Consider the following 22854-nt stretch of genomic DNA (forward strand, 5'->3'; position numbering starts at 1 on the left):
ATCTCACCATGGAAATCAAGTAAATGCCAAGAAGTAGAGTAATGAAGCAAAGGGGAGGTGTCCAGAGCCAACCCACCTAAGAAAGTATGGGTCGTGAATTGCTTCTGAAGAGGGGAGGAGATAATTCATATGGCAGGTACGGTGTGAACAAAGGAATGGGAGCAAGAATGAGCACGATGTAGTCGGGAGTCCATGGAATTGCTTGGCTGAATCAGGAGGTTTTGCTGTTTGGTGTGAAGAAATAATTAAGGAGTAGGAGGAGGTGGAAAACCTTGGAAAGCTGTCAAAAGTCTGGAGAATTCCTCTAAGTGCTTGACATGCTCTCTGAAGTCAACTTTTTCTTTTAGGCTTAGAAGTCCCCAAAAAAGTGCTCTTTATGTTGGGTTTTGTTTTGTTTTGTTTGGCTGTTACAGCCTTGATACAGGATCTCAGTTCCTAGTCCAGTGATTGAAGGGGGTGGGTGTGCGGGTGCGGAAACGCAGCTGAAAAATCACAACGTCCTAACCGCTAGACCACTAGGTAACTCGCAGGACATGCTGTTCAAATTGGGGGGTAAGGGGACGGAGAACTATGCAAAATACCTCATACTTAGCCCTAAATATCAGTTCCTTTTTTCCCCTTAGAGGCTGGAAGGTTACTTTAATAAAGGGGAGGTGTTAAATTCACGTACAGATTAAAAGAAAAAAAGCATTCTGATTTCTTAGTCTGAAACCTTTCGGTTAAAGCTTTTGCGTTTATAGCTTCGCTTACTCATCCGCCTCCCCAGGGCCGCAGCAACCGACAAGCAAAGCCGGGAGAAAAGGCAAGGAGGAAAGTACGCTTCACGCATGCGTTAGAAGCCGCCCTAACTCCCCCGCAGCGTCTTTTCTTGGAACAAAACTAGCGCGGAGTGGCGGAGCTCCGCAGTTTGCGTAGACTCGAATTTCCTCTTGCTCTCACTGTTCGCGTGGAATCCTCGAGTGGTGCAGTTCTTCTACGCAACTTACGTTATCCGAAGTGAATGGCTGGGTGGTGCGTGCACGCCCAGAGCGTAGCACCCATAGGCGGTCGGGGTGCGGCTGCGCAGGGACCTGAGTGGGCCTGGTACGCCGCTAGCGTAGCGTAGTGTCTGACGCGCAGGGCTCCGCGACGCAGTTAGCGCAGCCGGCTTTGGTGAATACACGATTTGGTGCAGCCGGGGTTTGGTACCGAGCGGAGAGGAGATGCACACGGCACTCGAGTGTGAGGTAACTATAAAACCCCGATTTGTTTACATTCCCTCCCCCAGAACCGGTCCCATGCGCGGTGGAGACTACGAGTCCCGGGACAGCGGGGGGTTAGAAAGGGAGACTAGAACCGGGGAGTCGGGGCTGAGTCCCTCGGGGATCCGGGCGCTGGGCTTCCCGCAGCTGCTGCAGTCGGCGGCGGCCGCGGCGAGTCGAGCTGAGCGCGTGGTGGGCTGCGCGTGGGGCGCCGCCGCTCCTCGTGTGCGCTCTGGGCTGCTGCGGGCTTCGCGGCCAAGCGGCCTTGGCCCTGCGTGCGGGATCCGCGCCCAACTCAGACTCCTGCCGAAACTGGGGTGCCGCGCGGGGAATGGGGGAGTGACCGCTGGTCAGGCGGCGGCGGCGGTTGGGGGGCTCCGCGCGTGCGGCCCGGGCGCCAGAGGTGGCGTCGGGGCGAAGGCGGGGACGTGGTGGCCCGAGAGTGGGAGGATCCGCAGTTAAGTCTCGGAGGGGCTTGGAGAGGGGCGACGGCGAACGCCCGGGTCTTTCCGCTACGGTGTATCACGGGGACCCCGGGATGGAGCCTGGGCACCGCTGTTCCGGGACCCGGAGGTTAACGGACGGTGGCGCCGACTCTCCTAGGGCGGGAGGCCTCGTGGGGGCTTGCTTTCTTCCCCATCAACCGAAAAGCCGAGGCGGGGCGCGGGGTAGTTAACATTGAAGCCGGGGGTCCCAGGAGCTGAGGGTCGCTGGGCTGGGGCTGGGTAGATGGAGGAGGCCAGGAGGTGGCGCGGTAGCCCGGGCTTTGTTCCTGGAAGCCTTTTGGCGGAGAGCTCTGTGGGCCCGGCTGGGGCAGTCAGTAGTAGGGGATCCCTCCCGGGCCTAGGGATCTGTTCGACTCCTCGCTTCTTCCTTGGGACCCTCAAATGTCCCGGCTAAGAAAGGGGCCTGGCGAGGTTGCAGGCGATGTGACGTTGGAGATCTTCCTGTGGCTTCTGTAAAGAACTGTTCACGTGGGAGCCTGTCTACATGGGCCGTCTTTATGAGCAGGGCACGAGGAAGAAATAACACAGCAGAATCCGCAGCCCTCAGGCGGAAGGGTCCTTCACTCAACTCCCTGTTTTAAGTAATAAAGAGTGACATTAAAGCACATAATTTAAAAAGAAGATGGTAGGTTATACTGCGTGTGTGTGGTTTTTTTTTTAAACTTTTATTTAACGTCTTTTAAGGTGTATAGTACTCTAGTTTTAACTTGGAGCAGAGTCATTCTTGATGGAGTAAAAAAGCGTATGACAGATTTACATTTCGTTTGTTTTTTTTGGGGGGGGATAGGTATCTAAATTCTACATATTTAAGAATAAACAATATGTTTGGAAAAGCTGGAGATTTAGAATAGTTAATTGTAGTAATGCAATTGAAAGTCTTGAGTTAAAACTCTGGTTTTTTTTTGTTTGTTTTAAATTAGGACTTACAATTCTACATATTTTGAGCACCTTCTGAGTCATTCTCTTGTTCTAGACCTTTGGGGTCCCTACCAGATCTCCCATATCCCTGAATGCCCTGAATTCTCTGATAGGGAGAGAGATGTAGGATCAGTGATAAGTTATATGAGGAAAATAAAATAATGATGTCTGGAGGGACCTGTAACATTTTTTGCGTGATAAACCTCAGAATGATGATTTAAAACGTATGGAATACATAGTATACAACAGAAACCAATTGTCTTAAAATGTAATTACCAAAATAATGTGATGAAGTAATTGATGCTTTAGTAAAGCATTAAATACCAAGAGTAGTGGCAGGTCTAATGACTAATTTCAAACTAGTGAGAACTGTAAATGATTTTGGTAGAATTTAATTTGAATTATTAATAGTGTCAGGTACTGCATATCACTTTTTTTTTTTTTTTGCCTACATTCGTAACTGAAGGAATAAATTTCAGAGGTTAATTAAAATTGATATCTCTATCCAGATTTAGAAACCTGAATTCTATACACAGCTCTCTGGTTAAGAACTCCTGTGTAAGGATGACTTTGTGTTACTTTAAAAGAAGCAGTTAATTGTGAGGTGACATCAATAATACATTGCGTGATAACCTGTTCTAATTTTTCCTTTTGATTTGTAGTCCGCTAACATCTTAAAAGCCAACACAGTTCTTTTGTGAGCACTTGATTTCAAGTACTTTTAGGAGGCCTTAAGTTTGGTATGTAAGTACTACTCTAGGGTGTGTTTTTTGTTTATTTTTTGTTGGGACAGGCATTGCCTTGATCAGTTCTCTCAAACCAGGGATTGAATTTGGGCTGCAGTGGTGAAAGAGCTGAATCCTAACTGCTAGACCACCAGGGAATGCCCTATTTTTAAACTGACTTGTGGAAAATATAGGGTACAGGTGTTTTTACAAGGGAAATCAGCAACAGGAACAATCATTTGCTTTTAATTAAAGGGAATTTACATTGTTACTGTTCTATTTCCCTCCACCCCTACTCTTCCTCTTTTCCCCAAGTTTTGGCCATTGTTATAAAGAATGTAGGGCGTTGGAGTAGGATTTAAGGTTCAAAACTGTGACTCATTATTAACTAGTTTGATTACCTTGAGCAAGTTGCTTTATGTTAATCTTTTGTCTGTGAACTTGGAAGTTCTAAAAAAACCTACTTGATGGGTTTACTGTGACCATGAAATGACATAGTGAATCAAGGGGCTACAGATAATTCATTTTACCTTTTTTTCTTCATACAGATGTTTCAGTTCTTAGTGGGTGAGGGACTATAGTCTATCTTGATTCCCGAATGAGGTTTAATGAATGGTCTCTACTGGGTCACTGCAGGGCTGGGAGGGGATACAGTTATCCTATTGTAAATGTAATTCTCATTGAAAATATGCTAACTGTAGTTTAAAATTGACAAGTGAGTGCTCAGTGTTTCCCAGCAGATCGATGCTGCCCCCTAGTGTTTGATTCCCCTTGGAGTTTTCACCAGCTTGCCTTCATGCTCACCTAAAGACTATTAAGTTACAATTAGATTCCTTATTGCTGTTTATCTAGTCTACCTTGAGATTTCCTCCAGCTGATTAGTGTTGCTAATAAGAGTCATTTTGAATTGGTTAACTTTTGATTGCTTTTAACTCTCGTTTTCCGAGTAGGGGTGAGTTTGGGTGGCGATAGAACGGTATAAGGTCGTTTCCTTGCAAATTATGTTGGTGGATTTTTTAAACAGGAAGAGGGATATATGTTAAAGGTGTAATTTGAGGTTGGCTTTTTGTATGAATAGCAGCAGTTAGTTCAGTCTGGGCTTCTGGCTTAATTTAGTCCCATGTAACTTTGTATTGCCTTCACTGTACTGAAAATTAAATTTGAAAATGTTAAAATCACATGGTGAGCTTTTTTAAAGTTCAAGTTTATTTGGACCTTTGACTTCTATGGAATGATTTTTGAAAAATCAAGAACATTTAATAACCACAAGATTTTCTGTGTTGACTTATGTAAACTCTTCAGATTTCAAATTACACCACTTATCAATTTTCCAGACTACTTTTTTCATTTTCACTTTCTGTTTATAAGTTCTATGAACAGACAACATGGTGACTTACAGGTTTTTCCAAAATGAGAAAATATATTCTTGATATATCTTGAAGTGTGTTCAATAGATATGAAGGCAATGTTCAACTGAAACTGAAGTTTTAAATAGCAATAGCATTATTGAAATTATATCCAGCTATTTAAGAAACCACACTTATTGTTCAGAATACAGTAATTTATTGTCATAGCACATCATAAGAAATAGTGTCAAATTCTGTTTTTCTTTTTTTTTTTTTTTGAAGTAGTTTTATTTATTTATTTGTCTTTTTGCTATTTCTTGGGCCGCTCCCGCGGCATATGGAGGTTCCCAGGCTAGGGGTCGAATCGGAGCTGTAGCCACTGGCCTATGCCAGAGCCAGGGAATCTCCATGTGCCGCAGGAGTGGCCCAAGAAATGGCAAAAAGACAAAAAAAAAAAAAGAAAATAATCAGGGAGTTCCCTGGTACCAAGGATCCAGCGTCATCACTGCTGTGGCTTTGTGTCCCTGCTGTGCGCAGGTTCAATCTCTGGCCCAGGAACTTGTGTGTGCTGCCCAAAAAAAAAGTCAATTTTAAAAACCTGAAGAAGGAAATCAGAAAGGTGGCTAAAATCAAATCACTGAAAGAGATTTTAAGAAAAAGTTTAAATTCACTGTAAATACAGTAGTATATAATACATATGTTCAGTCTTTTCCTCTGAAGATTTCTGCCTATGCACAGGTACTTGAAAGTTTTACTGAGGCTAAAATACAAACTTTCTTAGTTAACAAATGTGAGAGTATTGTTTGTTAGTTCAATGGATGTTTTATTTTCCCTAAAAAAGAAATGGATATTAGGGGTCCTGTTAGTTACAGCTTTTTTAAAAAAAAATTTGATAAAATATAGGAAGAAAAAACTTCTTAAATTTAGAACTCATAAGGAAATTATCAAATAACTTCATAAGTTTCAATGTCTGTACATGAAAACATCTATGAAAGGGGAAATATTGTAATCAAAAGTAAAAAGACACTGGACAAAACTGAAGTTTTTTTTGCAGAAAATATGACTAAGTAGTGTCATATAAAGGCTCATATATATTTAAAAAATATTGAGACACCGGGAATAATTTGAAAGTATAAATACAAATAAGGTAATTTTACCTGTTCCAAAATTAATAATACTAACTACTAATGAAAATACTATAATCATACTGCTGGTGGCAGTATAACCAAACTTAATTTCTCTAGGAAACAATTTGGAAGTATGTAATAAGACTTGAAAAGTGTTAAAACTTTTTTGTGGTCTTTCCTTACATCTTGGACTTATCCAAGCAAATAACCAAAATAATAGCACAAATTGAAATTAAAATGATTACATGCTGTGATTAAAACTACAAGCAAATGCTTGTGAAAGTCTTGAAACTGTAATTCATTTTCTTCCACATGTAACATAATATTTCCTTTAACAGAAACTTTTTTAGGATTTAAAATTGCTGATGTTTTAGCTTTTTTCTGTCAAAATTATACATGAATATAGTTAATTAGAGTTCTGTCAAATTTTTAGGAAAAAGAGAACTCAGTCCCCTGTCTTCCTTCTTTCATATTCTTCCTAGAGAGTGAGAAACTCCCTTAGTTATTTTGCTGTTCAGTGCCATGTTTCCAACATATTCATAACTTGTTGATTTTCAATTTTTGTCATTATTTTCTTAGAATTTAGCACTCTTCTGCTTTTCCATGTATCTTCTCATTTCCTGTTCTCCAGTTGTTGAGTATAGTATATTGTAATTTTGGTTTAGAACAGTATTTAGCAATGTATTTTTATGACTATGAATGTTATTTACAACTGGGCCATTGTAATAAACCGTTACTTTTCCTGCACAACTTTTTCCTTGCTGGCATTAATCATTTTCTTTTCTTTTTTTTTTTCTTTTTTATGTGCCTATATATCGCAAAATCTATCCTGGTCTGTATATGTGACTCTGTAAGAAAGAGAATGTGCCCTAAGAAGACACTGTTTATCTTTATATTAGACAAAGTTGGACTTGATAATAAAGGAAATTGGTTGTTTGCTAGTAAAAGTTAAATAGCTTTGACGTTTGAATTGTACCTTCATAAGATTCTGCGAAGTGGCAGAACTGAATGATTTAACTTTGTTCAACAATTAAAAGGACCTTTGATGGGTTAAAATAACTATAAGGATAGCTAAAATCAATTAGAAGTCTTTTCTGGTGGGGAAGAAGTAGCCTGTGTTGTCAACAGCATCAAAACAAAAAAAAAATAGTATTACAAAAATACTGCCATGAACATTGTGTGTGTATGTGTGTTTTTCCCTCCAACCTTGTAGAAAGGAAGGATCATTTTAACTGGTGGTGCTTATGAATGGCAAGCTGGTATAAAATCAGGGGTGTCTAACAGTGACAAGATGTTGAAAAAGGAAAACAAAGGAAGTGTGAAGATGAACAGAGTGATAAAGATATGAGCTAGTGGCAGTAACTATCTGTAGAATGAAGGCAGCTGCCACAGATGATGATTCTAAAGAGAACACAGCTCTGCAGTTTGAAGGGAGAAGGCACATGTGGTCTAATTCAGGTCTTAAGGTTAGCATTGTCTTTAAGTCCTCTTTGTGATTACATGTTGTTTGGTTTATTTGTAGTGGAGAGAGATTGAAGCTTTCTTATTGAAAGGGTAACTAAAGTTGTACACAGTTTAGCAGCTTTAAAAGGCATCACGGTATTTTGTGGCTGATAAAGGTATGCCAGCCCATATATTTACTAATCCCAGATGTTCTTTGTATTTACAAGCAGCAAAACAGACACAGGAATATAATAGGTGGCTTTCTACAATATGGTTCCAGATATGGAATATGGCTCTATAATGAAAGCTTAAAAAGCAGAGACTTCAGATAGCCATTTTGACATTAATTGAGAAAATGTAGGTTTGTACATCAATGTTCAGAGTACAATAAAGATAGATTTAATGTGTGATTGCTTGATTTGGTACTTTACATCAAGGCTCAGATGTTTATATTCTCTCTCTCTTTAAAAAAAAAATAGTTAAAAACAGGGAAAACTGAATTTTGCCCAAGCTCAATTAACATGCATCTGTTGTTTTTATATGAATGAATCTGGAATATTCAGTGCAAATATTAGAGTTTGTGCTTATTTTAGGGAATAGCTATGTTGACATTCCAAACCAAGACTGGTAAAGTAAGGGAATGAAAAAACAAACCTCGAAGCTGTAAGAGGATTTAATGTTTCTTAATGAGAAGTCGTTACTGAAATAATTTTATGCCTTAGAGTTTTATAATGTCAGTGAAACCGGTATGTTGTGATAATTCTTTCCAGCTTTTTCTCAAATACTAGTGAATGGGTGCCTCCTATAATCTGGAGTTGGTCTTGGATGTACTGATGCTGCATGTGCTCCTGGAATATTTTTGATAGCATTATTTGGAAGGAGTCAGAATGGGACTTTTTTTCCCCCTCTAGTTTGTACTTTTCCAAAGAGAAAGATAGGTAATACCACATCAAATGGTGTTAATACTTTAGGTTAATATACTTTACAAAGTATATATTTCATATACATAAGCTCAGTTGATAGATAAGTGTAGAGGCTATTTCCCCATTTTGCAGAGAAGAAACAATGACAGTGCTGGGATGAACTAGAGACAAAGGTTTCTGACTCCTGGTTCTATTCTCTGTATAAGACATTGGGCAGATATATCAGAATTTAAAATGCATCTAAATTATATTACTGTAAATAACTTGCAGTTAAATAGCATTTAAAACATTATAGGAGTTCCATTTATGGCTCAGCGGAAATGAATCTGACTAGGGTCCAAGAAGACGCAAATTAGATCTCTGGCCTCGCTCAGTGGGTTAAGGATCCATTGTTGCCATGAGCTATGGTGTAAGTCTCAGACGCAGCTTGGATCTGGCATTGTGGCTGTGGTGTAGGCCAGTGGCTAGAGCTTGTATTTGTCCCTTAGTCTGGGAATCTCCATATGGCATGGGTGCAGCCCTAAAAAGACCAAAAAAGAAAAAAAAATTACAAATGAAATGGGAAAACATTTAAACCTTTTTCCACTTAAAAAAAAAAAAGGATACAGGTTATATTATTTGGTTCTAATAATTGCTATGAAACAGAACAGGGATTAATATCCCCACCTTATAAGAGATCATAAAACTTAAAAGAGGGTAAGTAATTTGCCAAACATCTTAGAGGTAGTACGTTGTAGGCAGAGGCAGAGCCAGGTCTCTGAGACCTTTGGCTCCTAGACTTGTGTTTCTTCAGGAAGCAGAGCCTCATTGCTTCTCACCCTTTTTGTGTCTACTGCCATTGAATCACAGAGGGAAACTAAATTGGTATCTGCTCTTAGTATGGATAAAGATTGATGATGTCAGTAGTGATATAAATACAAGTTGTATTTATGTGATTCAGGATATAAATAAAACTAATTTCTACCATTCTTTAAAGAAGTCTTGTAGTGAAACCTAGACAAGAAATGAAGTCCATTAGGATACTGTGTACATTTATTGATTAGATTTTCACATTAAGTATACTTAAAGCATATTAAGTTAATATAATCCAGGTTGAGAGTTTTTGTGATTTCTCTTTTGGTTTCCAACTCATTGGTCTTAAAAGTGCCAATCTGGAAAATTGAAATGGCTAGTTTTAAAACCTTGCTAAGCAATTTTTTTTTTTTTTTGTATTTTGTCTGTGTGCATGAGACAGAGAACTTGAGACAGCTACTAACTTCTGATTCTTTCATTAGGCCTACATTTTCCTTTAAAAAGTGCCCCCTTGCATAAAAGTTTATTTATTTTTTTAGTCAGATGAATTGATTACACACAGAATTTATACTTAGTTGGCCTCTCCAGTAATAAGAATGAAGTATTGGAAATACAATTACTTGAGTGCTTATTTATTTTTCTTAGATTACTCATTCTAAATAAGTGACTTCTTTTTTTTATATATATTTGACTCTAAGAGAGACAATTTATTTTCCTTTTAAAATGTTTTGGTAGTGTATTTTAGATGGGTTACATTACTAATTATCTCATAATGTTCTGGTTTTAAGATACACGGATATGCTGGTGTGGGAGAAAGGGCCCCTGACTTTCAAGTCAGGGGACTGCCACAAACTTTAAATATCACTTTAATCATATTGTATACCTTCACTGGGTCTTAGATTTCTATGTATATATACAAGAATGTGTTTAGTTAATTATACTTAAGAATCTTTTCATCTTGAACTTTTTATGGTCCTATTTAAATCTGTATGAAATATAATAGTCTTGAGACAAAATATCTATGGACAGATTTTTAATGTTAGCAATTAGTGTACTTTCAGTTCTTGATATAGTTCTTGATATTTTACTCATTTAAAATATGAAAAATTTGTAACAGGCATTTAATAGAAAGTCTGTAATTAAAATGTTTGTAAGCCTTTATAGAAGAACTTACTGTGGAGATAATCAACCCTGATTACTTCCATTTAAGGTTCTAGTTAACCTTTCTCTTTAAGTAAAATAATGTATTTTTGTTAAGCAAGAGCCTTTGATTACAAATGATACTTTTCTGAATAAAAAATGGATTTTCTTTTTTTTAATATATTTATTTATTTATTTATTATTTTTTTTTTATTTTCCCACTGTACAGCAAGGGGGTCAGGTTATCCTTACATGTATACATTACAGTTACATTTTTCCCCCAGCCTTTCTTCTGTTGCAACATGAGTATCTAGACAAAGTTCTCAATGCTATTCAGCAGGATGTCCTTGTAAATCTATTTGAAGTTGTGTCTGATAAGCCCAAGCTCCCGATCCCTCCCACTCCCTCCCCCTCCCATCAGGCAGCCACAAGTCTCTTCTCCAAGTCCATGATTTTCTTTTCTGAGGAGATGTTCATTTGTGCTGGATATTAGATTCCAGTTATAAGTGAGATCATATGGTCTTTGTCTTTGTCTTTCTGGCTCATTTCACTCAGTATGAGATTCTCTAGCTCCATCCATGTTGCTGCAAATGGCATTATGTCATTCTTTTTTTATGGCTGAGTAGTATTCCATTGTGTATATATACCACTTCTTCCCAATCCAATCCTCTGTCGATGGACATTTGGGTTGTTTCCATGTCTTGGCTATTGTGAATAGTGCTGCAATGAACATGCGGGTGCGCGTGTCTCTTTTAAGTAGAGATTTGTCCGGATAGATGCCCAAGAGTGGGATTGCGGGGTCATATGGAAGTTCTATGGATAGATTTCTAAGGTATCTCCAAACTGTTCTCCATCGTGGCTGTACCAGTTGACATTCCCACCAGCAGTGCAGGAGGGTTCCCTTTTCTCCACACCCCCTCCAGCACTTGTTATTTGTGGATGTATTAATGATGGCCATTCTGACTGGTGTGAGGTGGTATCTCAGGGTAGTTTTGATCTGCATTTCTCTTATAACCAGCGATGTTGAGCATTTTTTCATGTGTTTGTTGGCCATCTGTATATCTTCTTTGGAGAAATGTCTATTCAGGTCTTTTGCCCATTTTTCCATTGATTGATTGGCTTTTTTGCTGTTGGGTTGTATAAGTTGTTTATATATTCTAGAGATTAAGCCCTTGTCGGTTGCATCATTTGAAACTGATTTCTCCCATTCTGTAAGTTGTCTTTTTGTTTTCTTTTGGGTTTCCTTTGCTGTGCAAAAGCTTTTCAGTTGGATGAGGTCCCATGGGTTTATTTTTGCTCTAATTTCGATTGCTTTGGGAGACTGACCTGAGAAAATATTCATGATGTTGACGTCAGAGAGTGTTTTGCCTATGTTTTCTTCTAGGAGTTTGATGGTGTCCTGTCTTCTATTTAAGTCTTTCAGCCATTTGGAGTTTATTTGTGTGCATGGTGTGAGGGTGTGTTCTAGTTTCATTGCTTTGCACGCAGCTGTCCAGGTTTCCCAGCAGTGCTTGCTGAATAGACTTTCTTTTTCCCATTTGATGTTCTTGCCTCCCTTGTCAAAGATTAATTGACCATAGGTGTCAGGGCTTATTTCCGGGTTCTCTATTCTGTTCCATTGGTCTGTGTGTCTGTCTTGATACCAGTACCACACTGTTTTGATGACTGTGGCTTTGTAGTATTTCTTGAAGTCTGGGAGAGTTATGCCTCCTGCTTGGTTTTTGTTTCTCAGGATTGCTTTGGCGATGCTGGGTCTTTTGTGGTTCCATATAAATGTTTGGATTGTTTGTTCTAGTTCTGTGAAACATGTCCTGGGTCATTTGATAGGGATTGCATTGAATCTGTAGATTGCTTTGGGTAGGATGGCCATTTTTACAATATTGATTTTCCCAATCCAGGAACATGGAATATCTTTCCATTTCTTTCCATCTTCTTTGATGAAAGTTTTATAGTTCTCGGCATAGAGGTCCTTTACCTCCTTGGTCAGGTGTATTCCGAGGTATTTGATTTTGTGAGGTGCAATTTTAAAAGGTATCGTATTTTTGTATTCCTTTTCTAATATTTCATTGCTGGTATACAGAAATGCAACTGACTTCTGAATGTTAATCTTCTATCCTGCTACTTTGCTGAATTTATGAATCAGTTCAAGGAGTTTTGGGGTTGAGTCCTTAGGGTTTTCTATGTATAGTATCATGTCATCTGCATACAGCGAGTTTTCTCTCTTCTCTTCCTATATGGATGCCTTTTATTTCTTGTGTTTGTCTAATTGCTGTGGCTAGGACTTCCAAAACTATGTTGAAGAGCAGTGGTGAGCGTGGGCATCCCTGTCTTGTTCCAGATTTGAGGGAGAAGGCTTTCAGTTTTTCCCCATTGAGTATTATATTTGCTGTGGGTTTATCATAAATGGCTTTAATTATATTCAGGAATGTTCCCTCTATACCCACTTTGGCGAGGGTCTTGATCATGAATGGATGTTGGACTTTGTCAAATGCTTTTTCTGCGTCTATTGAGATGATCATATGATTTTTGACTTTTTTTTTTGTTAATGTGGTGTATGATGCTGATTGATTTGCGTATGTTGAACCATCCTTGTGAACCTGGGATGAACCCAACCTGGTCATGGTGTATAATTTTTTGATATGTTGTTGGATTCGGTTGGCTAAGATTTTGTTGAGAATTTTTGCATCTATATTCATGAATGATATTGGGCGATAGTTTTCTTTTTTGGTGGTATCTCTGTCTGGTTTTGGAATGAGGGTGATGGTGGCATCATAGAATGTCTTTGGGAGTATCCCTTCTTCTTCAACCTTTTGAAAGAGTTTAAGGAGGATGGGCACCAATTTCTCTTTATATGTTTGATAGAGTTTGCCTGTGAAGCCATCTGGTCCTGGACTTTTATTTGTAGGGAGTGATTTTATGACCTCTTCAATTTCATTTCTAGTGATCGGTCTGTTCAGTTGGTCTGTTTCTTCTTGATTCAGTTTTGGCAGGCTGTAAGATTCTAGAAAATTGTCCATTTCTTCCAGATTGTCAAACTTGTTGCCATATAGTTGTTCATAGTCTTCTCTTATGGTTTTTTGTATTTCTGCTGTATCCGTGTGATTTCTCCTTTTTCATTTATAATTTTGGTTATTTGGGTTCTTTCTCTCCTCTTTTGAGTGAGTCTGGCCAGGGGTTTGTCAATTTTGTTTACCTTTTCAAAGAACCAGCTCTTGGTTTTATTAATTTTCTCTATTGTTTTTTGAGTCTCTATTTTATTGATTTCTTCTTTGATCTTTATCATTTCCTTCCTTCTGCTGACTTTAGGACTTTTTCGTTCTTCTTTTTCTAATTCATTTAGGTGGAGGGTTAAGTTGTCCATTTGGGATCTTTCTTCTTTTTTGAGAAAGGCCTGTATTGCAATAAATTTCCCTGTGAGCACTGCTTTCGCAGCATCCCATAGATTTTGAGAGGTTGTGTCTTCATTATCACTTGTTTCAAGGTAGTTTTTGATTTCCTTCTTGATTTCCTCATTGACCCATTGGTTTTTTAGTAGCATGTTGTTTAGTCTCCATGTGGTAGGTTTTTTCTCTTTCCTTTTCCCATGGTTGATTTCTAATTTCATGGCATTGTGGTCAGAGAAGATACTTGAGATAATTTCTATGCTCCTAAATTTATTGAGATTCGCTTTGTGTCCCAAGATGTGGTCGATTCTTGAGAATGTTCCATGCGCATTTGAGAAGAATGTGTATTCTGCTTTTTTTGGATGTAGTGTCCTGAAGATATCAATGAAGTCTAACTTTTCTATTGTTTCCTTTAGGACCTCTGTTGCTTTATTGGTTTTCTGTCTAGAGGATCTGTCCATTGATGTGAGGGGGGTATTAAGGTCTCCTACTATGATTGTATTCTCATCAATATCTCCCTTTATGTCTGTTCATATTTGTTGTATGTATCTGGGTGCTCCTGTATTTGGGGCATATATGTTGACGGTAGTAACATCGTCTCCTTGGATGGATCCCTTCATCATTAAGTAGTGTCCTTCTTTGTCTTTCTTTATGTCTTTTGTTTTAAAGTCTATTTTGTCTGATATGAGCGTTGCGACTCCTGCTTTTCTGTCATGTCTATTGGCGTGAAATATTTTTCCCCACCCTTGCACTTTCAATGTATATGTGTCCTTTGTCCTAAGGTGAGTTTCTTGTAGGCAGCATATTGAAGGTTTTTGTCTTTTTATCCACTCAGCCACTCTGTGTCTTTTGATTGGGGCATTGAGTCCATTGACATTTAAGGTGATAATTGATAGATGATTATTTATTGCCATTTTGAACCTCGTGTTTCAGTGGATTCTATGGTTCTCCATTCTTCCTTTCTTTTTTTTTTTTGGTTGGATGGTCTCCTGTTATTACCTGCTTGAGTGTATTTTTTTTTTCATTTTTTGTGAATGCAATATTTGGTTTTGGCTTGTGGTTGCCCTGTTTTTTAAGTATGCTAACCCCTTCCCATAATTGTGTGTTTTAGCCTGATGGTCCTGTAAGTTCAAACACTTCATTACTATATTAAAAGTAAGAAGAGAAACATACAAACAAATAAAAAGGCTTATTTATTTCCTAACATCCCTTGCCCACATTTTATGGTTTTTATGACTCTTTTTTCTTTTTTTCTTTTTAATTTTATTTTGTTTGAAGCATGTTCATGATTAAATCTGTATGCTGGCTTATTTGAGTGACTGCTCTCTGATTGCTGTTTCCTCAGGTCTAGTTCTTCCTCTTCTTCTTTTTTTCTTTTCTTTTTTCTTCCCTTTCCTTCCTTTCTTGTTATTTTAGAGAAGCCCTTTCAGTATTTCTTTTAGCCTGGGTTTGGGTTGGTGTATTCTTTAAGTTTTTGTTTGTTGGAAAAAATTTTTATTTCCCCTTCTATTTTAAATGATATTCTTGCTGGATAGAGTATTCTAGGTTGCATATTTTTTCCTTTTAGCACTTTAAATATCTCTTGCCATTCCCTCCTGGCCTGTAGTGTTTCTGTAGAGAAGTCAGCTGATAATCTTATGGGGGTTCCCTTGTAGGTAACATTCTGTTTTCCTCTTGCTGCCTTTAGGATCCTCTCTTTATCACTAACTTTTGCCATTTTTATTATGATGTGTCTTGCTGTGGGTCTGTTTGGGTTCAGTTTGTTTGGGGCCCTCTGTGCTTCTTGTATCTTGAACCCAGTATCCTTCAGATTTGGGAAGTTTCCATCGATAATTTCTTCAAATATATTTTCCATCCCCTTATCTTTTTCTACTCCTTCTGGAATTCCTATTATGCGTAGATTGGCCCGCTTTATATTATCCCATAGGTCTCTTATATTGCTTTCCAGTTTTTTGATTTGGTTTTCTGTCTGCTGACCTGATTGGGTGATTTCCATTATTCTATCTTCCATATCACTGATTCGTTCTTCTGCATTATTCATTCTGGTTTTTACTGCCCTTAGTTCAGTTTGCATCTCTGCCAATGAATGTTCTAGTTTTTCTTGGCTCCTCCTTATATTTTCTAGTTCCTTTCTGAGGGTATCTGCATTACTGTTCCTATCTTGTCTTAATTCCTTCAGTATTTTCACTATTTCTCTTTTGAACTCCAGGTCTGTCAGACTTCCGAGATCTGTTTCATTGTTGACTGTTGTGGGTGAGTTCTCCTGTTGGTTTGACTGGGGGTGGTTTCTCAGCTTCTTCATCTTGCTTGTTGTTTTCTTTCTCCTGAGGGAGTTGTACTCTCCGTTATCGGGCAGTGTTTGCCTTGTCACTGCCGTGGAATATTTCCTGAGGGCTGGTGTTGTTGGTCAATCTTTTTTGAGGCGGTGTGGCTTTTCTGGAGTGTTGATGGGGCTAACAGTGTTTCTTTGAAGCAAAGGAGGGCTTCCTGAGGGCAGACAGGACTGGGAGGTCCACACCACGATGGTAGGAGATTTCACTTGGTCATGCAGAGCTTGCTCTGGTGTTTTTAGGCTGTGGGGTTCTTGCAGGGGGTTGGCGGTGTTGGGCAGCTGTTCCTCAGGAGTGCAGCATCCCCTGGGGGCTGGAGCAGCTATCTGGGTCACTGAGAAACTAAGAGGCTCTTCCCTAGGGCAGCCCAACTCAGAAAGATGGCCTGAGAATGTAGGCGGATCTTTTCACAGTCTGGCCAAGCTTGTTGTAGCTTTTCTGGGCTGTAGGGGCTCTTCTAGGGGGCTGGTGGTGCTGAGCAGCTATTCTGCGGGAGTGGGGCACCCCCTGAGGGCTTGGGCGGGTAGCAGGGCCACTGGAAACCCAAGAGGCTCCTCCCCAGGGCAGCCCGACTCAGAAAGACTGTCTGAGATCTTTTCCCTGCTCGGCCGAGCTTGTTGCAGCTTTTTTGGGCTGCAGGGGGTCCTGCCTGGAGCTGGCAGTCCTATGCAGCTGATCCACTAGGGCACTCCCTGGGGGCTAGAGCGGGTAGCAGGGCCATTGGAAACCAAAGAGGCTCCTCCCCGGGGTAGCCTAACTCAGAAAAACCGTCTGAGATCTTTTCCCGGCTTGGCCAGGCTTGTTGCAGCTTTTCTGGGCTGCAGGGGGTCCTGCCTGGAGCTGGCAGCCCTATACAGCTGATCCACTAGGGCACCCCCTGGGGGCTAGGGCGGGTAGCAGGGCCGTTGGAAACCGAAGAGGCTCCTCCCCGGGGCAGCCCGACTCAGAAAAACCGTCCGGGAATTAGGCAGATCTATTCACTTCCTGGCTAGGCTTGTTCTAGCTTTTCTGGGCTGCAGGCCTTTTCTCGGGGGCTGGTGGTGTTTGGTGCTGCTCTGCGGAAGTGTAGCCCCTCCAAAGGGCAAGCAGGCCTGTGCAGGGACAGCCCCTACGGTGGTAGGCTTCAGGCAATTGTTGAGGCCAGCCCTCCTGGATGGCAGGCAGCCCCAGGTTCGGCGAGAGCGTAGTGGGTGGCGCGGGTGGGGAGAGGGGATGCACTGGGAAGCACAGCTTTCAGCTAGCTAGCGGGCCTGTAAGCTTGCTGTGGCGTGGGGGGTATTCTATGGGAACCCACCCCTTCTTTCCCCTCCCCAGCACGGGCGCAGACCAGGCTCTTTTCCCAGGTTCCCTCTGATGCGGCTTTCCACTTCCCCTCCCCTAGAGCATTGCTCCCTTCCTCTGAGACAGCTTTGTTTTCTAATCTCCCAGTCAGTCTCTGCCCCGTCAAATGATTTCTAGACCTCCCAAGCAGTTTCCGCTCCGCCCCGCCCCCCCCCCCCCCAGCCTGGGGACTAACCTCTGGAGCCTAGGTCTCGGTGCCCAGCCCCCACCCAGGCGTCTCAATTTTTGGTGACTGTGCCCGTAGTTCAGATGGTCCGTTCGGTTCTTGATCGGCTTTTCCGTACTCCAACTTACTGCTACACTCTTCTCTGCATCTGGAGATTCCTCCGGTTCGTTTGATCTTTCCCCCGTGTAGGTGACTTTCCAGGGTGCGGGATCCCTTTCTCCTCCGCAGTTCCCTTTCGGGAGCGCCCGTCCCACTCGGATTCACCTTCTTTCACTCTCCTCTTTTCTCCCGTTCTGCCCCATAATGTCACGAACTTCTTGCCATTATTGGAGTTTAGGTTCTTCTGCCAGCGATTGGTTGCTGTTCTGTGCGAGTCATTTATTCTGTAGATGTGCTTTTTTTTGTTGTGTTTGTGGGAGAGGGCGAGCGTATCCCCCTGCTCCTCCGCCATCTTGTCCTCCTCCGGATTTTCTATTTTAGTGTTTTTAAGAGTGCATGCAAGAACTTAGTGAAATTAGAATAAGGCTTATAGGAGTCCCTGTCGTGGCTGAGCAGAAACAAATCTGACTACTCTCTGTGATGACGCAGGTTCGATCCCTGGCTTTGCTCAGTGGGTTAAGGCTTCAGTGTTGCCATTAGCTGTGGTGTAGGTCTCAGACGTGGCTCGGATCTGGTGTGTTGCTGTGCTGTGGTGTAGGGTAGCAGCTAGATCTTGGATTTGTCCCCTAGCTTGAGAATCTCCATATGCCATGGTGTGGCCCTAAAAAGGCCAAAAAAAAAAAAAAGAGTAAGGTTTATAGTTAATTAGTATTATATCAATGTCAGTTTTCTAATTTTGGAAATGTCCTCTTGATTGTATAAAATATCATTGGGGAAAATTGGGTAAAAGGACATGGAAACCTAACTATTCACAACTTCTTGTGAATCTTATATTATTATTATTATTATTTTTAATGGCTGCACATGTGGCATATGGAAGTTCCTGGGCCAGGGATTGGTTCTGAGCTACAGTTGTGGCAGTGCTGGATCCTTTAACACACTGTGCTGACTGAGCATTGAATCCATACCTTTGCAGCAACCGGAGCCACTACAGTTGAATTCTTAACCCACTGAACCACAGTGAGAGCTCCTTAAATTACTTTAAAAAGTTAAATAAATTTGTTGGGTATGATTAAGTATGGGTCCGTTTCTAGAAACTTCATGTTACTGATACTACTAATTGAAAGTTGAAATATATATCCTTTAGGGATTAAAAATTGCTTTGTCTGAAATGTAATACATCTATAAAAGAGCCCAAATGTTAAGTCTAAACACAGGTTTCCATGAAGTGAACACACCCATATAACCAGCACCCAAGGGAAGAGCTAGAACACCAACTACAGCCCAGAATTTCCTCCCCAGATATTTCCTGCGCAGAATTTCCTGCATCCTTAACTTCTATAGAATGCTTAGGAAACTGTATGTTGTAGGTGAGATTGTATTTTCCAGCCTCCTTATTTGATTGATTGTGCCCATGTGGCTAAATTCTTGCCAGCGAAATCTGAGAAGTGATGCATGCAATGTCTCCTTCATTTGTTGCTTAAGAATAATTTTCTGAACCTGGACTTTCAGTGTTTGTTTTACCACAGGCTAGAGTAGCACCCATGTGAGGCAAATGTGTCTTTGAATGACTGGGGCCCACAGACCTGGAGCAGTCATCCTGGACTGTTTTAAGGAGAGAAATAAACTTGTTTCTTAAGCCCCTGCCCTTTGGGAGAGGTCTCTTTGCAATAGCTGCTTAGTCTCTGCTGACAAATGCATACTTCATTTAAGTAATTCTTAGGCACACATCTGCTATAGCTGTTCTAAAGTTGCAAGTTTATGAATGGTTTACACTAAAAAAAATGCCTAACATAGATTTAATATTACCTATATGATGTCACTCTTGTATTTGCATTCCTGTGATGCTCTCTTGAATGTAAATGGGAAGGGAACTCAAGATTCTAGAATCTTTGCAGTAAACAAATGAGTGTCAAATGTGTAATAAATACAGACAAATGAGGAGTTCCCGTTGTAGTGCAGCAGGTTAAGGACCTGATATTGTCTCTGTGAGGATGCAGGTTTGATTCCTGGCCTTGCTCAGTGGGTTAAGGACCTGATGTTGCTTCACCTGCAGCTCCAGTTTGTCTGGCCCAGAAACTTCCATATGCTGCAGATGCGGCCTTTAAAAAAAAAAAAGAGACAAATGATAATTTAAAGCTTGTATAGATGACCCATGGTTTTTGTGTTTCATGGAGTCATTCATTTGATGTTGCTTGATCAGTATATATACATATATATATATGTATATATACACACACACATAAATATATGTTTTATTTTCACCAGTGGCACCTATTCATTTGACAGTGATAATGTGCACTGAACAAACTGTAGCATATTTACATATCAGATGAGCAGAGCAACATTCATTCAGAGTATCACCTTTCACAAGCATTTTTTAGTGGAAAACCAAGGTAATTGCAGGGAGTATAATGTTCTTTCTGCTTAATAGTGATTGTCTTATCTAAGCCCTTTCATCTTCACTGGTGTGCAGGTAAAATAGATAGATTTTAAATGGTGACTTTATCCATGAGGCTATATAACAAACAAGTGTTTGGATTAAAAAAAACAAAATCTCGAACTTAATGTAGCTCTGAGACTAAAAATATAAACTATTTTCTAAAATTCTTAATCCATATAAGCTACATATAATAATTAAACCTAATGCATTTAGGTAATAATAGTATTTGATTTAATTAAGTATCATTTTAAATAAATGGGAGTGTTTGATAGTTTATTTGTAGGTAGTGGTTTTTAAACTTTAGCTAGCATCAGACTCACAAAGAAGACTGGATGAAACATTGCTGAACCTTAACTCCAGACTTCTTGATTTATTTAGTAGGTCTGGGTAGGGTGCAATAATTTACATTTCTGACTAGTTTCCAGGTAACTGAGGTACTGCTTCTGCTGCTTCTACAACAGATGTTGATTAATCACTGATGATGGTTAGGTATCCATCTTAAAAAAAGGACATACAATACTGCTGATGTCTGACTTAGGATTTTTTGACTTTACAATTGGTGCAAAAGCAGTATGCATTCAATGGAACTTGTATTTTGAATTTTGATATGCAGTACAAGACACTCTTGTGATGCTGGGCCATGGCAGTGAGGTACAGCTCCTAATCAGCCATGCATTCATGAAGATGAACAACCACATACTTAGAACCATTCTGTACCCATACAGTTTTCTGTGTATCACTTTTGGTATAGTATTCAATAAATTGCATGAGATATTCAACAATTATAAAACAGGCTTTATGTTAGATGATTTTGCCCAGCTGTAGGCTAATAAATGTAAATGCTCTGAGCACGTTTAAGGTAGGTTAGGTTAAGCTGTAATGTTCAATAGGTCATATATATTAAATGCATATTCAATTTATGGTATTTTTCAAGTTAAGGTGTGTTGAGACATAATCTCGCTGTGAGTTAAGAAAGATCTGTGTAACATCTCAATCCCATCATGCTTCTTTAACAAATATTAAATGTTTTGTTACATTGCTTCAGATTCCCCTCACTTTTTAAGAAAACGCTGCAGATGCTGCTAAATATGTCTACACCCTCTACTATCTGACTCCTCTTTTTCTCTTCCTGAAAAGATAACCACTCTCCAGAATGTAATCATCTCTACATTAACCTCTTGCTACATGTATATATGCCCCAAATTAAGGTATTTTGTACATTTTTAATTGTGTAATGATATGACATGTACCTTTTTGCAGTTTTTATTAAATTTGCATTTGTTAGGTATTCTTTCATAGTCATACAGTTATAGTTTTAGAATAATCTTTAGTTATATAAGTATGCCATTTTTTTACTTTTTTTTGGGTCTTTTTAGGGTTGCACCTGTGGAATATGGAGGTTCCCAGGCTAGGGGTCGAATTGGATCTGTAGCTGCCAGCCTACACCACAGCCACACCAATGCCAGATCCGAGCTGAGTCTGTGACTGACACCACAGGTCATTGCAACGCTGGATCTTTAACCCACCTTGCGAGGCAGGGATCAAACCTATGTCCTCATGGATACTAGTCAGATTCGTTTCTGCTGAACTATGACGGGAACTCCAAATATGCCTTTTTAAAAAATCCATTTTTCTGATGGGCATTTAAATTTTTGGCAGGCACTAATGGTTATATAATCAACTGCCATTCCCCTTTTACCTCCTTTTCCCTTGCTGTTAGTATGTGCTTCCATGTGCAAAGGAGAGGGCTTCTTTCCAGTCCCGGATTGAATGTTGATTTGTCTAAGCCGATCGTGGTAATTTCTTCTTTACTACTTTTTTTGCTGTGGGTATGTAATATAGTCCGTGTCAAAGATATATATTAAGTGAAATCTGGGAGGGACTTTCTGGAAAGATTTTTCTCCCTGGATAAGAAGAGAAGCATGAAGATAAACTGTCCAGCTCACATGTTTGAGGATGGAATGGTTATAGCAACAGCAGTTTCTTGAGACTCTTGACACAGATCTGAGGTTGAGAGTTTAGGTTTTTGCTTGTGTAATTGTCCTGAAACCACCATTTCCCCCAACTTTTTTATTATTATTATTATTATTATTATTATTATTATTATTATTGTCTTTTGTCCTTTTAGGGCTGCACTCGAGGCATGTGGAGGTTCCCAGGCTAAGGGTCTAATCAGAGCTATTGCTGCCAGCCTAGACCACAGCCACAGCAATGCCAGATCTGAGCAGCATCTGTGACCTACACCACAGCTCACAGCAACGCCACATCCTCAACCCACTGAGCAAGGCCAGGGACTGAACCCACAAACTCATGGTTCCTAGTTGGATTCGTTTCCGCTGCACCATGACAGGAACTCCCCCAACTTTTTTTAAATGTGAAATTTTCCTCTTTGTTTTAACCACTTTCAGTATTCTGTTATTTGCAACGAAAGCATCTTATTATGAGATAGTTAACATTAAAAAAAAAAAAAAAATCGGCACTGCTGCAATAAAGATTCTTGAATTTTTCTCCTGTGCAGGAGTTTTATCTAGAGTAGATAGATAGAAGTGGAATTTTGGGATGTGTTCATAGAGTGTGTTTGTATTCAGCTTCAGTGAATGTCAAACGGTTATACCAATTTATGCTCCTACCAGCAGTGTAAGGTAGTTTCTGTTTCTTCTTCTTTTTTTTTTTTTTTTTTTTTGATTGCTCCCGAAGCGTGTGGAAATTAGCGGGCTGGGGATTGAACCCACACCACTGCAGGGATTCAAGCCACTGCAGTGGCAGATCCTTAACCCACCATGCCACAAGAGAACTCAGGAAGTTTGTTTCTTTACATTAGATCTTTGCTTAACACCTGGTATTTTCAGATACTAATTTTTGCCTCTTAAGGTCTTGTGCATTATCTCGATTATTAATAACCATATCACTGCTCAACCTGCTGTCTTGCTT

General features: G+C 40.0%; 1 protein-coding gene across 2 annotated transcripts in view; it reads left to right on the plus strand.

Annotated features, from left to right (window-relative positions):
* Positions 1–727: 727 nt before the first annotated feature.
* Positions 728–22854, plus strand: part of SLC39A10 (solute carrier family 39 member 10) — a 74069-nt gene continuing 51942 nt past the window's right edge. The window contains exon 1 of one of the 2 annotated variants that reach the window (XM_047773109.1): positions 728–1226. The gene's annotated coding sequence lies outside the window, so the exon portion shown is untranslated. The remainder of the gene's footprint in view (positions 1227–22854) is intronic. The other variant, XM_047773107.1, reaches the window with a different exon arrangement.

This window comes from Phacochoerus africanus, chromosome 3 (genome assembly GCF_016906955.1).
Source record: "Phacochoerus africanus isolate WHEZ1 chromosome 3, ROS_Pafr_v1, whole genome shotgun sequence".
NCBI lineage: Eukaryota > Metazoa > Chordata > Mammalia > Artiodactyla > Suidae > Phacochoerus > Phacochoerus africanus.